The sequence below is a fragment of the Heterodontus francisci genome, chromosome 20 (genome assembly GCF_036365525.1).
Source record: "Heterodontus francisci isolate sHetFra1 chromosome 20, sHetFra1.hap1, whole genome shotgun sequence".
Classification (NCBI taxonomy): Eukaryota; Metazoa; Chordata; class Chondrichthyes; order Heterodontiformes; family Heterodontidae; genus Heterodontus; species Heterodontus francisci.
The window spans coordinates 68634105-68647722 of record NC_090390.1 but is presented as its reverse complement, the minus strand read 5'-3'; the positions used below and the strand labels follow the sequence as shown (position 1 = coordinate 68647722).

Here is a 13618-nt window from a genome sequence, read left to right as displayed (position 1 = left end):
TGGCCCTATTTTTAAAAAAAACTTAAAAATAAAGTAACCAGCTAACTGAGGGGTGAAATAATGAACTATTGCCATAGTGAAATAAAAAGAGGATTCATCAGTACGCATTTCAGGTCAGCCTCTTTTAATCACTGAAACACGCAGTAGCGTTTGCTTTAAACGCATCTGTCTAAAACACTAAACATCATGCCTGAGCTGGTGACACTCAAATAGAGCCAAACAAAACCACCTCTCTTAAAGCTGCAATTTCATGAGCCTTAAGCCAATACTCACGAGGGACCACAACATTCTTATTGGAGCTCATTACACATTCCTACGTTTTAAATATATGTCGCTGAAAATGGTTCTCATCACTGTAACCTGGCAGCTGGCCTGAAATGTGTAAGTAGCAGTCTTTTGTAAACATAGTACCTTATTGTTTGCAACATGATGGCAGTAGTGATGACAGGAGTATATGGAACCAATGAATCACCCACAACTTTCGAAGAGCATGAAATGAGGCGTGCTGGATGATGAACTGAATATGATATTTGAAATTAAGTTCAAGGCTGTGCAGCATTGGACTCGGCCGAAGCGAGCACACAGGATGCGGAATAGAATTGGGGTCTAAGTTGCAGAACAGAATGGCTTTGATCGCGCTCATGTAGAGCTGCAGAAAGTCCTGATTCATCCATCACTTTTAAGTTAGACAGACAATTGGATAGTTGTGGTAGAGGGGTAAAGTTGGGTATCATCACCAACATCTGAAAGCTGACCCCATGTTTAAAGATAATGTTAGAGTGGCACCATATAGATGAGAAAATGGGATGGGTGAAGATTGGAACCTTGAGATGCAACGGAGGTTACCATGTAGACACAGAAGGACATTGCAGGAGGTGTGATGCCTCCTATTGGTAGGAATGGAACTATTTGAGGGCGGTACCACAAAGAGGCACGAGAGGAAATGGTGTAGCTAATTAACGGTGTCACTGAACTAGCGATCCAGGCTAATGCCCCTGGGGACACGAGTTCAAATCCACCATGGCAGCTGGTGGAATTTAAATTCAACTAATTAATAAAATCTGGAATTGAAAGCTAGTTTCACTAATGGTGCCATGAAACTATCATCAATTGTTGTAAAAACCCATCTGGTTCACTAATGTCCTTTTAGGGAAGGAAATCTGCCATCCTTACCTGGTCTGGCCTACATGTGACTCCAGACCCACACAATGTGGTTGACTCTTAACTGCCCTCTGAAATGGCCTAGAAAGACACTCAGTTGTGAAGAGCAATTAGGGATGGGCAACAAACGCTGGCCTTTCCAGCAATGCCCACGTCCCATGAAAGAGTATATATTTTTTAAATGCTGCAGAGTGGTTGAGAAGGGACCACACATTCAAACAAAATGTTATTGCTTACATTGACCAGAATGGTGAGCAGGATAAAAACTACACCAAAGTGGTTCAAATAGGATAGCTAGGTATTAAGTTGTGTTAGCAACAGCATTGATTAGTTAAAAATTGAAATTATAGCACTGTATAAAAGTTCTCTTCAAAAATAAACTTCGAGATCCAATGACATTATCTAAGGGTGCAATTATACCACATATACTGCAGTATAATGGCAGGTTTGTGTGTTTGTTTTTATAATTCGAAAATATAGTACAAAATATCCCAGTAGGCCTGAGTTACACTGCTGGCTGCACTTCCCATTTTAAACCCAGTTTCTAAAGAGGGCTTTGCATACATTTTTATGCATGCCACAGAGCACTGGTCTCCAACAAATAATTTTAAATGTTATGAGAAAACAACTGGGGGCTGGGGGGGGGGGGGTGGTTCTTATGGCATTCAAAAAAAATCCATACTGAGTCTATATAATATGCCTAGAAGATTCAATGGACACTGTAAAAGGTGGCTGTGCACAGGACTGGAGTTGGACTACTCTGCGTTTAGTATATAATTTTACAGCTTTAGTACGCTCAGGAGTTGACCTGAAACCACTTTACACTGACATATTAATGTTATATTGCCACGTTTGCAAGTCATATCACAAGCTCTTGGGTGTTATTTGACCAGCTTATCATTCTTTGTTTCTTGCCAGATTTCTTCTCTCCTGAAGGTAATGACGCTTTTCTGGAGTATGGTTTAAACAAATGCCATTTGCTCTCCAGTACATTTTTCAAGCGGACGTTATTCATTATTGGAATCTATTCTGAGAGACAGGATGAGCTGTCACTTAGAAAGGCACAGATTAATCAAGGATAGTCAGCATGGATTTGTTAAGGGACGATCTTGTCTGACCAACTTTATCGACTTTTTTGAAATAGTAACAAGGAAGATAGATGAGGGTAGTGAAGTTGATGTGGTCTACGTGGATTTTAGCAAGGCTTTTGATAAGGTCCCACATGGCAGACTGGTTTTAAAAAAATAAAATCCCATGGGATCCAGGGAAATGCAGCAAGGTGGATACAAAATGGCTCAGTGGCTGGAAACAAAGAGTAATTGTTGATGGGTATTTTTTGACTGGAAGGCTGTTTCAGTGGTGCTCTGCAGGGCTCAGTACTGGGTCCCCTGCTTTTTGTGGTATACATTAACGATTTGGACGCAAATGTGGTGGGCATGATCAGGAAGTTTGCAGACGACAAAGATTGGCCGTTTATTGGATAGCGAAGAGGATAGCTGTAGGCTACAGGAAGATATTGATGGTCTGGTCAGATGGGCAGAAAAGTGGCAAATGGAATTCAACCTGGAGAAGTGTGAGGTGATGCATTTGGGGTGGTCAAACAAGGCAAAGGAATACATGATTAATGGGGAAATACTGATGGGTGTAGATGAAGTAAGGGACTTTGGAGTAAATGTCCACAGATCCCTGAAGGTAGCAGGACAGGTCAATAAGGTGGTTAAGAAGGCATATGGAATTCTTTCCTTTTTTAGCTCAGGTATAGAATATAAGAGCAGGGAGGTTATGCTGGAACTGTATAACTCTTTGGTTAGGCCACAACTTAATTACTATGTGAAGTTCTGGTCACCTCATTACAGAAAGGATGTAATTGCACTAGAGAGGGTACAGAGGAGATTTATGAGGATGTTGCCAGGACTGGAAAAATGCAGCTATGAGGAAAGATTGGATAGGCTGGGGTTGTTCTCCTTGGACCAGAGAAGGCTGAAGGGAGATCTGATTGAAATGTACAAAATTTTGAGGGACCTGGATAGAGTGGAGGTGAAGGGTCCATTTACCTTATAGAGGTCAGTGACGAGGGGGCATGGATTTAAATTGATTGGTGGAACGATTAGAGGGGAGATGAGGAAAAGCTTTTTCACCCAGAGGATGGTGTGGGTCTGGAACTCACTGCCTGAAAGGATAGATGAGGCAGAAACCCTCAATTCATTCAAAAGTCTAGATATGCACCTCAAGTGCAGTAACCTGCAGGGCTATGGACCAAATGCTGGAAGGTGGGATTAGAATGGGTGGAATGTTTTTCAGCTGGCACAGACACAATGGGTCAGGTGGCCTCTTTCTGTGCTGTAAACTTTCTATGATTCTTTGATTCGCAAGCCTTGACTGTGGATGTTTCCAGCCTATTTGGTCTTGGTCACTAATGCTGAGCCCAATCCCACCTTCAGCCAATATCCATAGGTGCATACTTCCAGCACAGGTCACTGAATAGCACTCAGGAATAGAAACCCTGGCTGATTATCACCTTCCTAACATAGGGGAGCTGATTGCAATGGAGTTAAAATAAAGAAAGACATGCACCTTTCATAATGACTGGATGTCCCAAAGCTCTTTACATCCAATTAAGTATTTTTTGAAGTGTGGTCACTGGAGTAATGTAGAAAACATGGTAGGCAATTTGATACAGTAAGATCCCACAAACAGCAATGTAATAATGACCAGATAAGCTGTCGTCGGGGATAATTCCCTTGCTCTTCGTTGAAATAGTGCCATGGGTTCTTTGATGTCTTTCTGAGAGGGCAAACATCTCATCCAAAAGGCAGCACCACCAGCAGTGCAGCACTCCACATGAATGACAGCCAGATTGTTGTGCTCAAATCCTGGAGTGGGGGCTTGAATCCACAACTTTCTGACTCCAAGGCAAGAGTGCTACCAGCTGAATCACAGCTAACACTTAAAATGAGTCAACCGAACACAGACCAGACCAAAAGTAATATTGAAGTTTAAGAAGCAGACTGGGCATTAATTGTGATTATATTGTAGCTGGTATGTAGCCCAAGAAGTTTCACGGTGTATTTATACTGCAGCTATTTATCTGAAATGGCTGAGAACTATGCAGCAGCATCCTCACTCTGGATACAGATATCCGGGCAGAGTTTGGGAAGATACATGTATCATGGAGAGAGGGAAATCGTTTCATCTCTAATGAGACCACACTACCACAGAGTGCCAGCTGAACGAGGGAAATGACTCTTGGTTACCCGATTGGATGATTCTTGACTGTCAGTCAAACAGCCTTTTATCCCATCTCCAATATTTCTATAATTAATAAAGAGGTCTTCAAAGAACTTTAAAAAAAAAAAATCTTTTAATGCCCAATTATTTCAGCTGTGTCATAGAGATCAGTCTTCAATTCCTGAAGACGTCGGGTCAATCCAATTGGCAACCTTAATCCTCAATTAAACGCCAAGGTTAGGCCAGTTGGAAGGCAGTTCGACCACATATTTTGTTTCCCAGCCCTAAGCCAAACTGTCTTGCTGCCGTCAACAACTTAGAACTGTAGAAAAATTACGTCTCAGAAGGAGGCCATTCAGCCCGTCCTGTCCGTACCGGCCGAATAAACTAGCCACTTCTAACTAGGTTAAGAAAATTGCCACATCAAGGTGATCGATGAGCCTGCCTTACAGGAATTGTATTTCTTATCCCTGCAACATTTAGGCAGCAGATTTTTATTTCCTATGCCTTTGGAATTTAATTGTTCGTGGGTGGGGGGGGGGGAAATCAGGATTTGTTTCCCGCATCGAGTGATTTAGGATTTGGAATTCACTGCCTGATAGGAGGGTAGAAATAGTTTCAATCGTCACTTTCAAGGAATTTGGTAAATACTTGAAGGAGAAAAACAAAGGATATGGGGAAAGAACTGAGCTGAATTTCTCTTCGAAAGGGCCGGCGACACTCGATGGGCCGAATAGCCTCCTGTGCTGTACTATTCTATGAGTCCATGGGAAAAAAATGCTTCGTTACTGAACAAAATGACCAGTGATAGAAAGTGCCATTAATCAGAAGATGGGAGGGGGTTAAAGGGGATCGGCAATGTAATAGGAAAATAAACATCTCATCTCAACCGTTGCAAGATGCAATTTGGGTGAGGATTAATACATTCACTTGATCATACCCGTCCTGTCAGAGTCAGCAAGCGTTGATTTGAGAGGAAATCCTGGCGGTCATTCACTACATCCATCTGTTTCTCTGTACCAGCTAATTAACAAAGAACAATTAGCCAATTGACCAATTAGTTGCAATCCTCTAATCTACAGTCAATAGGGTATTCATGGCTTCATTATAATTTCTCTCTGACACAAAGCAGCAAATGTACTTAAAGCCAGCTCCATGGGCCCATGCAAGAGAGATGATTTCTGTGGTTTTAAATCTAATTAGTTCGAGATAAGTAATCCCTCAATCTCTGTTTAGTGAGAAACTGCTTGCATTAAGAGCGGTTAAAAAAAAAACACATTCCAATATTGGCTATAAATGAATACTAACAATGTAAAACTTGATGACAAATTGTGGATTTTTAAAAATGTTGTAGTGGGTTTTGCTTATTGTCGTACAATAACGAACTCAAAAAATGACTTTTGTTTACTGAATCGAGGACTAAACAAAACTATTTTCTTGTAAAATTGACCAAATGCAAAAGGTGTTTGGTCAGATGAAAGATTTCCAGTTTACAATTGAACACCGTTGAAGGAAGAACTGGCTGGTGGTGAAAACTCGAAGCGTTGCTTCGCTAATAATTGTTAAATCTGTCAATATTCATTGACGGTCGGACATTAAGATGTTTTTGACTATTCTTTTCTAACATCCTCTTAATTTTAATATCAGATAAATGTCCTGCCCAGGGGAATGATTTGAGACTTGTTCGGGTAGAAGGTTATGCAGCTGGGCGAGCTCGGGCATTAGTCATCCTAGTTAATTGGAGGAATGGTCCTGAAACCTGCTCGCTCTGTCTTAGCATTGCACCGTGTCTTCCAAACGAGGTAATTAATGACGCCGCCTCCATTCCGCAGACATATTATTACTGGAAACTTGACGTTGATATCTTATTCAGCGGGTTCTAAATTGGTACGTGTACACACCAGTTCCTCATGACATCACCTTTGAAAATTAAAACCCACAAAACCTGTCCTTTTAAACTAGTAGATGCACTGTTCTTCAAGGACAAATGAATTCCCTCCAGATAATGATATGAATATTCCCTTATTAGCTAGAGCTCCGCGCAGGGGATTAGATCAACGGTTTTGTATGTTTAAAACAAAAGCAGGCAATGGACAAATAGCAGGTCGGTTTATAAAATCAACTGAAACGTCAACAGTGCAAATGTGGTCCTGAGATCAGATAAGCGTATTAGGGTTTCAGTCAAAATTTGTAAGTCATTGGGGAGCGGTTTGCTAAAATTATGTTAACACTACATCATTGCTGCTGCAGTAAGTTTCAACATTTGAGAACAAAGAGACATTTTGATTAAAATTGATTGGCTATTCATTGTCCTCAATACTTGAACCTGAGTAAACTAGCTTTTTTCCGATTTACTAAATTTCTCTTTGCTCCGGATGACTGACCCTGAACTGGATTTTCTTCTGTCGCCTAAATTCTCTGTTGACTATCAAACTTGACCAGATCTTTGTTCACCTGTTCTATAGCAACGTCGCGTTTACATAGTTTCTAACTTTAGTTCCTCGGCTTATCTCAGAGCTGGAAAACACTGGATTTAAGGAGTTACGTTGGGTGTTTTTGTTGGGTGTAACAATTTTTTTATTCATTAGTGGGGATGTGGGCATCGCTTGGCAGGCCAGCATTTATTGTCCATCCATAATTGCCCTTGAGAAGGCGGTGGTGAGCTGCCTTCTTGAACTGCTGCAGTCCATGTGGGGTAGGTACACCCACAGTGTTGTTAGGAAGGGACTTCCAGGATTTTGACCCAGCCACAGTGAAGATACGGCAATATAGTTCCAAGTCAGGATGGTGTGAGACTTGGAGGGGAACTTGCAGGTGGTGGTGTTCCCATGCATTTGCTGCCTTTGTCCTTCTAGTTGGTAGAGGTCGCGGGGTTTGGAAGATGCCATCTGAGGAATCTTGGTGCGTTATGAAGTCTTAGAATCCAAATGAAGCCCGTTAACATTATTCTGTGCATTGTTTTTAATCAATTGAAATATGAATTGTCTCTTACAATTGTTTAAAAAAACTCCAAACAAGCATTGACCTCCAGTAAGAACTCGGGTTTGAAATTAAATTTCATGATTGATTTACACGCGTCGCGATTCTCAGAAGAAATCCAAATCCTTCTGGGAGACAGGCCGCAAATATTAATGCGGTCGGTTCCTCTCGGGTGGAGCTCTGCTGTGTGGTCCTTCAATGACAATAAAATAAATACATAACCGACCAGGCCGTGCATCCGGACAATTCTCTCCTCTTTCACGCCTTTAAATTATGACTGAACTGATATGATCAGTAGTAGGAGTCCAATACTAGATTGCAGGTACGAGGGAAACTGAACTCAAAGTAGTTCTCCTCTCACCCAACTCACTGAACCTGAACAAAGTGATTGTTTGCCGCCGAGACAAGAGATCCATTGTTCCCTGTATTAATAAAACCCAGTGAGCCAGGTAAATCCTTTACCAGATGAATGAGTTCCTTTCTCCCCTTCAAATAATTCACCTCGAGTTGCTTAGAATGTGTACGTGTTTCTCTTTAATTATTTTGATGAACTCAAGCTTCAGACATTGCCTAAATACTTCTAACAGTAACGATTTTGACCTACGACTAGACTGATCAGAAGGTAGAGGCAGGTGAAACTGCCTGAAAGAGGCTTTTTTTTATATTGGGGAGCTTTTCACAGATGAAAAGAATGATTACCACAGTGATACTTCTAATTATACGGTAATTATGATCCTACAGTGCTCTGCTGTGATGCGTGAAGCAGTAGCTCCTAGTACACATGATCCAAAAAAGTCTGGGGTAGGACTTGTTTCACCGGCTCCCAGAAACTAATTTGAACTTGTAGCCCTTTAACTGTCAATCAAACGTCAAATCACTATCATATTGTTTAGCAGCAAATTCAATATTTCGCCAATAAATTCTAAATTTAGACGCCAGTTGAAACAAGTGCTTCAAATTGCACAAGTTCTGATTTAGAGAACAGAAGACATTTTGCTGGCTTTAAAATACCTCCTTTTCTTCCTGTCTTAAAAGTGAGTTTAAAAAGAAAACTAAAATCGTGTATGATGACACCAATACCCACTTGTTATCCAAGTATATTAGATTTTTCTCTTGTAACTGAGCTCTCGTCTAGCTCAATGTTCAAGGTAGGAATGCAAATTTTGCAGGAGACATCAATAAAGGTTACACATCATATCACGCTTTGAAAATTAAGTTTAAATAGAAGCAAGTGATCGGCGAATTTCTGTTCCATTCCGTGAATACCACAAGTAGTTTGGGAGGCGTTTTGCTTATTTTGAAAGTTCGTACCTGTGGAACGTTTAAAATGCAATATTGCACTGGACCTTCAATGTTTTCTATGAGTGTATACTTTGACCCTGCATAACACACAGGTTGTCGCTGTGTAGTTTCAAGGTACATCAAACTAGGATTGCTAATTGCAAGTGATGTCGAGTTGATTGTGAGGTTTAGATTGCAAATTCTACCAGTATTCTTGAGAGTTAACCTTATGCTGCGATACACAAACTGTGTTCATCTAAATATAAGGTATCTAAGATGAAATTGGCAGCATATTTGCCCGGTCTGCGGTGGATAGTGGATTGGACAGGACTCAGAATCCTGCATTCCACTCTACAGAGCGCCATTCCAAACCCGCTTGCTGCACAAGTTCAAGGCCATCTGGGGAAAAGTCAACTATTATTGCAGGCCTTTATCCCAATTCAGATCCAGTTGAAGCGTTTTAACCAGTCTCTTGCACAACAGGTCATACAACTGTAAAGCAAAAAGTTTCCAAATAATGAGAATAGGACTCCAAACCTGGCCAGCAGAAGCGTACACACGCTAACTCATCCAGAAAGGAGGGCTGAAAAGATATTTAGGCTGCATTAATCTACAAACAAGTGTACTTTTGTGTCTCTTTGGTATTATTTTCACTGCATCAATTTAGTACATAGGCAGTGATTATAGCCCGGCTATCAGGTTGCTTAAGACCCCTGTCCTGCACGATTCTACCACAGAAGTGTTGTTTAATTTAAACTAACTACCAACTTCAGGTTTTTTTTGGGTTGGGGGGGGGGAAGGGGGCGCTCTTGAGGGCAAACTTTTTACAAGCCAATTATTCTATTCTGGAGAAACACTCGCGCCTTTCCTTTCCCAAAATGACTACTATCCCAGCCTCAAAAACCGTTTGACCTCCAGAGATAATGGTACACATTAAACAGCGGGAGACCACGAAACCTGAAAAGATCTGTTGAAATGCGTTTGAGTGCGGCATGTTTGGAGTTAAAATGCGTTCTTTAAAGAAACCTATCAGCATAACGATTCATTCTAGTCTCCTGTAATAAAGTCTAATGGTTGTAATTTTTCAACTGAATACATTGATCGTGTGCCTAACGCTTTTTATATATAAAAAGTCTGTAGGCCAACATGGAGCGAGAATCAAATCCACATGCCATTTAATTCCACACAGTCTTTTAAATGGAGTTGGACATTAAAATGGCACACTGCATTAAACATATCAGCCAGCACATTTCCTTACCGGCCCCAAGAAAGAATTGGTATGTTGTTATTTAAACTGACTATAACTGTATCCTTCTTTTGTTCACCGCATTTTTACATTAAAGCTGCAACTGTCCTCAGATTGTACAGAATTTGACTGAACAGCAAAACACCCTGAAAGTAACCGCCCTATAATAACTTCCATACCAACGTGTCTCCACATTGATTAAAACATTAATAACATTGTAACAGATTTTTTAAAAATGGTATGGAAATTAGTAATGCTTTTTGGATGGTGTGTTTCCAATTTCGAAAATTTGTAGCTCAAGTTGAACATGTATTTAATTCTGCTAAATTATGTAAATAAGTTACGACTTGCGTAGGAAATGCATACGATAGCTAACGAACATTTATTTTCTATCCTGGATCCCAACTGAACTGTAACCTGTTCACCCGCCTCTTTACTGGTCATCTTAATCCCCAATGCTGAGGGAAACAGTTGCTCTCAAACTAAACCAGACACATCAACACAATCTGCCCCAGATATTACTGAAGATCTGTTTGAGGTATAAAGAATGGCACTGTTATGAGAGAGTGAATCTCCTCGAAGGATATTGTTTGATATATAAAACATTGAAAAATAATCACGTGGCGGACTAACTGCTGCAAGTTCAGTCTAAGGACTTCACATTTACTCTTGGAAATATGTGTATATGAGCAATAAAAATGCAATTAATCTCAGCATTTAGCGGTGTGATTCTACTGCTGTTTGACACGGTTTTACTTTCATTAAAATCTTAAGCTGTGTTTTAATGAAAATCAACCATCACGATTGACAATAATTGATGAGCTGAGGTTTCGAAGAATATGTGAGAATTTGGGTCTATTAGCTTGTTTGTGAATACTGATGCTAAGGGAAGGAGCATTAATTGTCCAGTTTCACATGTTACTGTGAATTGCAATTCATAGTTGGTCGTTCTAGGGAGAAAAAAGTTTATTGTACACCATTAAAAAAAACTAATTTTTGGCAGAATGAGGGCCTGTCATTTTATCTACAGTAGCCAGCTGGATGGAGACTTCACTGAGCTCAGAGTGTTGTTATCGCTTTGCTAGGACTCCATCTGACCTGGCTTCCTGGAGCAGGGTAATTATACTTCTATTAATGAGATGAGATTAAGCCTGCAATGATCGAAACCAGCTTTAATCAAGACGTGGTTTTCCGGAAAAGCTAAAGAGGGAGAGCTTTAAAATCACCTTTTGGAAGTTGTTGACAGCCCAACCGCAGGTTCCCTTTTAATTGAAGTGTTAATTCGGCACTTCCAATCCAATCCACCCCCACCCCCACCCCCACCCAGTTCAAACTGCAAATCTAGTTTTAATTCCACATCTTGAATCAGAGTTTGAATACACTAAATGGGTCAAATGTCAAATATTCGTGGGTTACATTAGAAATAAAAAGTCTTAAAAATGGGTTAACTATTTGTATCGTGCAGTTATTTTCAGTGAGTGACTCCAAATAGCATACTATATGAATGTTGAGCTATTTATCCTGAAAGCACACCATTTACCGAATGCTGCGTGCAAACGATTAGTCAGATTGTAAACTGATTACCATATAACAGGCCCCCTCCTATCCAAAATGGCACATTTAATTGCATGATTTATTAAACATCGGCGGTCAGGCTGAAGCCAGAGCTATTTTTCGGGACGCCCATTTCTTTTAATGACAGATTCCCACGGGTGGGCTGTATGGTAAGAGAAGTAACTCGGAGATTGTTCTGAACGAACGGCGACAAGTATTAACGTCAAGTAATTGTGCCGGTCAGGGTTACTGGATTATTGCATAATAAAAATCCATTCTGAATTGACAAGTCAAACTTTCACTTTATTTAAGGGGTTTGCACTTGAGTTATGTATTAACTGAAAGAACAATAAAGGTTGTGCATTGTTCATGAACAGTGCGGAGGGGGAGTGGGCCCGAATAGATAGCCTATAATTACGCTGAAGTGATGATAACCATCCATTCATTTATTGTTGCTGTTAATCACCCTCCTTAAAATTACATCTGTTTTTCTTTGGGAATGAAAGTGGTGTAAAGACTGATTTGCTGCATTCAAACTGTCTCACTATTTCAAACTGCTCTGCTTACCAATTTCAGACCAAGTTTATAAATTCGAAAACAAAACCAGCCAGATATTACTGTGCGCTTACTGGTGCTGAGTTAGAAGAAGGGACACCGGGCTGAGAGATTGTTGAAATACGAAGAACTATTCAAAAAATGATCTTCACGGAAATTCAACCATTCTTTGCACAGACATCTTAATAAATGTACATTTCATTCAAATGACCGCAATGATAAATCCATAAACGGAACTGGTTTCATTTTCATGCCACACGCATATTAGATATTCCAATAAACATAACACATTCCCCAGAAATTATTGATCGTAACATGACTTTAAAATACATCCTCCAGATAACAAATCAGATCAAAGTCTGGTATATGTTTTAAATTTGCATCCAGTCCAGTATGTTGAAGGTCTTTCTGATTGAAAATCCAATTCGCTTTTTTATTGTATTATTTATAGCTTTAAAATATTCCCCAGTGATTATTTTTTGTCTTCTGTCCAAATATCTTTCCATAATGTCCCCATTTCAAAATTAAACTAATTAACTAGTCTTTTCATTGGCCAGGATGAGGTCCTATGGGTAGAGGCTCTGTATTTGTATTTCTAAACACTGCTATAAAAATCTTTGCTGTGTGGTTTTCCAGCAGTAACTTTATAACGTACATTTCAAACTGCAAGTTTTGCAGAAAATGCAGGCCGCTTGAAGACGAACATGGAGTCACTGACTTTAAAACATTATAATAGTCTGAACTTCAAACGTTCAATTACAATGACACAATAGTAATCTAACATCAAATATTGCATTTAAAATAAACGCAACGCTGATTGTATTTCAAAACCCAAATACTGATGACCAAGAAATTGAATATTGTGCAGATTATCAAAAACAAATGTAGACACACACATCAATTAATTCTAATAAGTACCGCCCTGCCACTTCCTGCACGTAATATGCAACTGAAACTGTAATTAAAATGCGACACGCAAGCAAAATCTACACTAATAATCCAGGCTTTTGCGTGAAATTATATTTATTTCGCAATACTTTTACTTGCCGGTAACTTTATGGGATCCTATAACACTATGATTGCCTCGACCTCCTCTTTGATTTTGCTGATTAGTAAGGACCAGGGTAGAACAGACCCAGATGTTCAGCTGTAGTCTCAGCGTTACACAATTCAAACCTCAGGCTGGATGGGTTTTGTGGAGAGCGACACTGCAGAGTGCCATTGTTTCATTTTTCCATTTAGCAGCTACACGCTGCAGCCAACTAGAAAGGCTGGCATCAACTGGTCCATCGTGGAATATGCCAATGGCAAAAAAAACCAGAAGCAATGTCTGAGGCTTAAATTTGCCATAATAATTACTCAAAGTAAAAGTTGGAGTTCTGCCAGCAGAACTCCATTTCCCGGAGTGCACCGGGCAGTTTCCGCTGGCACTTGAGTCATCACTTCCTCCGCTGTTACCTATCCAATGGGAAGCAGCTTCGTGTCTGTATCAGTCACTCAACAGATCAGAAGTGTGTGGGGTTGTAATTAAGGGCGTTTCGGTGGTGAATGGCAAGTGTACCGATCAAACTGCAACACACCAAGCTGACTGGAGTAAAACAACGGCCTATTTGG

The 13618-nt window shown here is 40.2% G+C and overlaps 1 long non-coding RNA gene across 2 annotated transcripts in view; it reads right to left on the bottom strand.

Annotated features, from left to right (window-relative positions):
- Positions 1–13395, bottom strand: part of LOC137380715 (uncharacterized) — a 57051-nt gene extending 43656 nt beyond the window's left edge. For both annotated transcript variants that reach the window (XR_010977069.1, XR_010977068.1), the window contains exon 1: positions 13052–13395. This is a non-coding gene — a long non-coding RNA (uncharacterized lncRNA). The remainder of the gene's footprint in view (positions 1–13051) is intronic.
- Between the last annotated feature and the right edge of the window lie 223 nt (positions 13396–13618).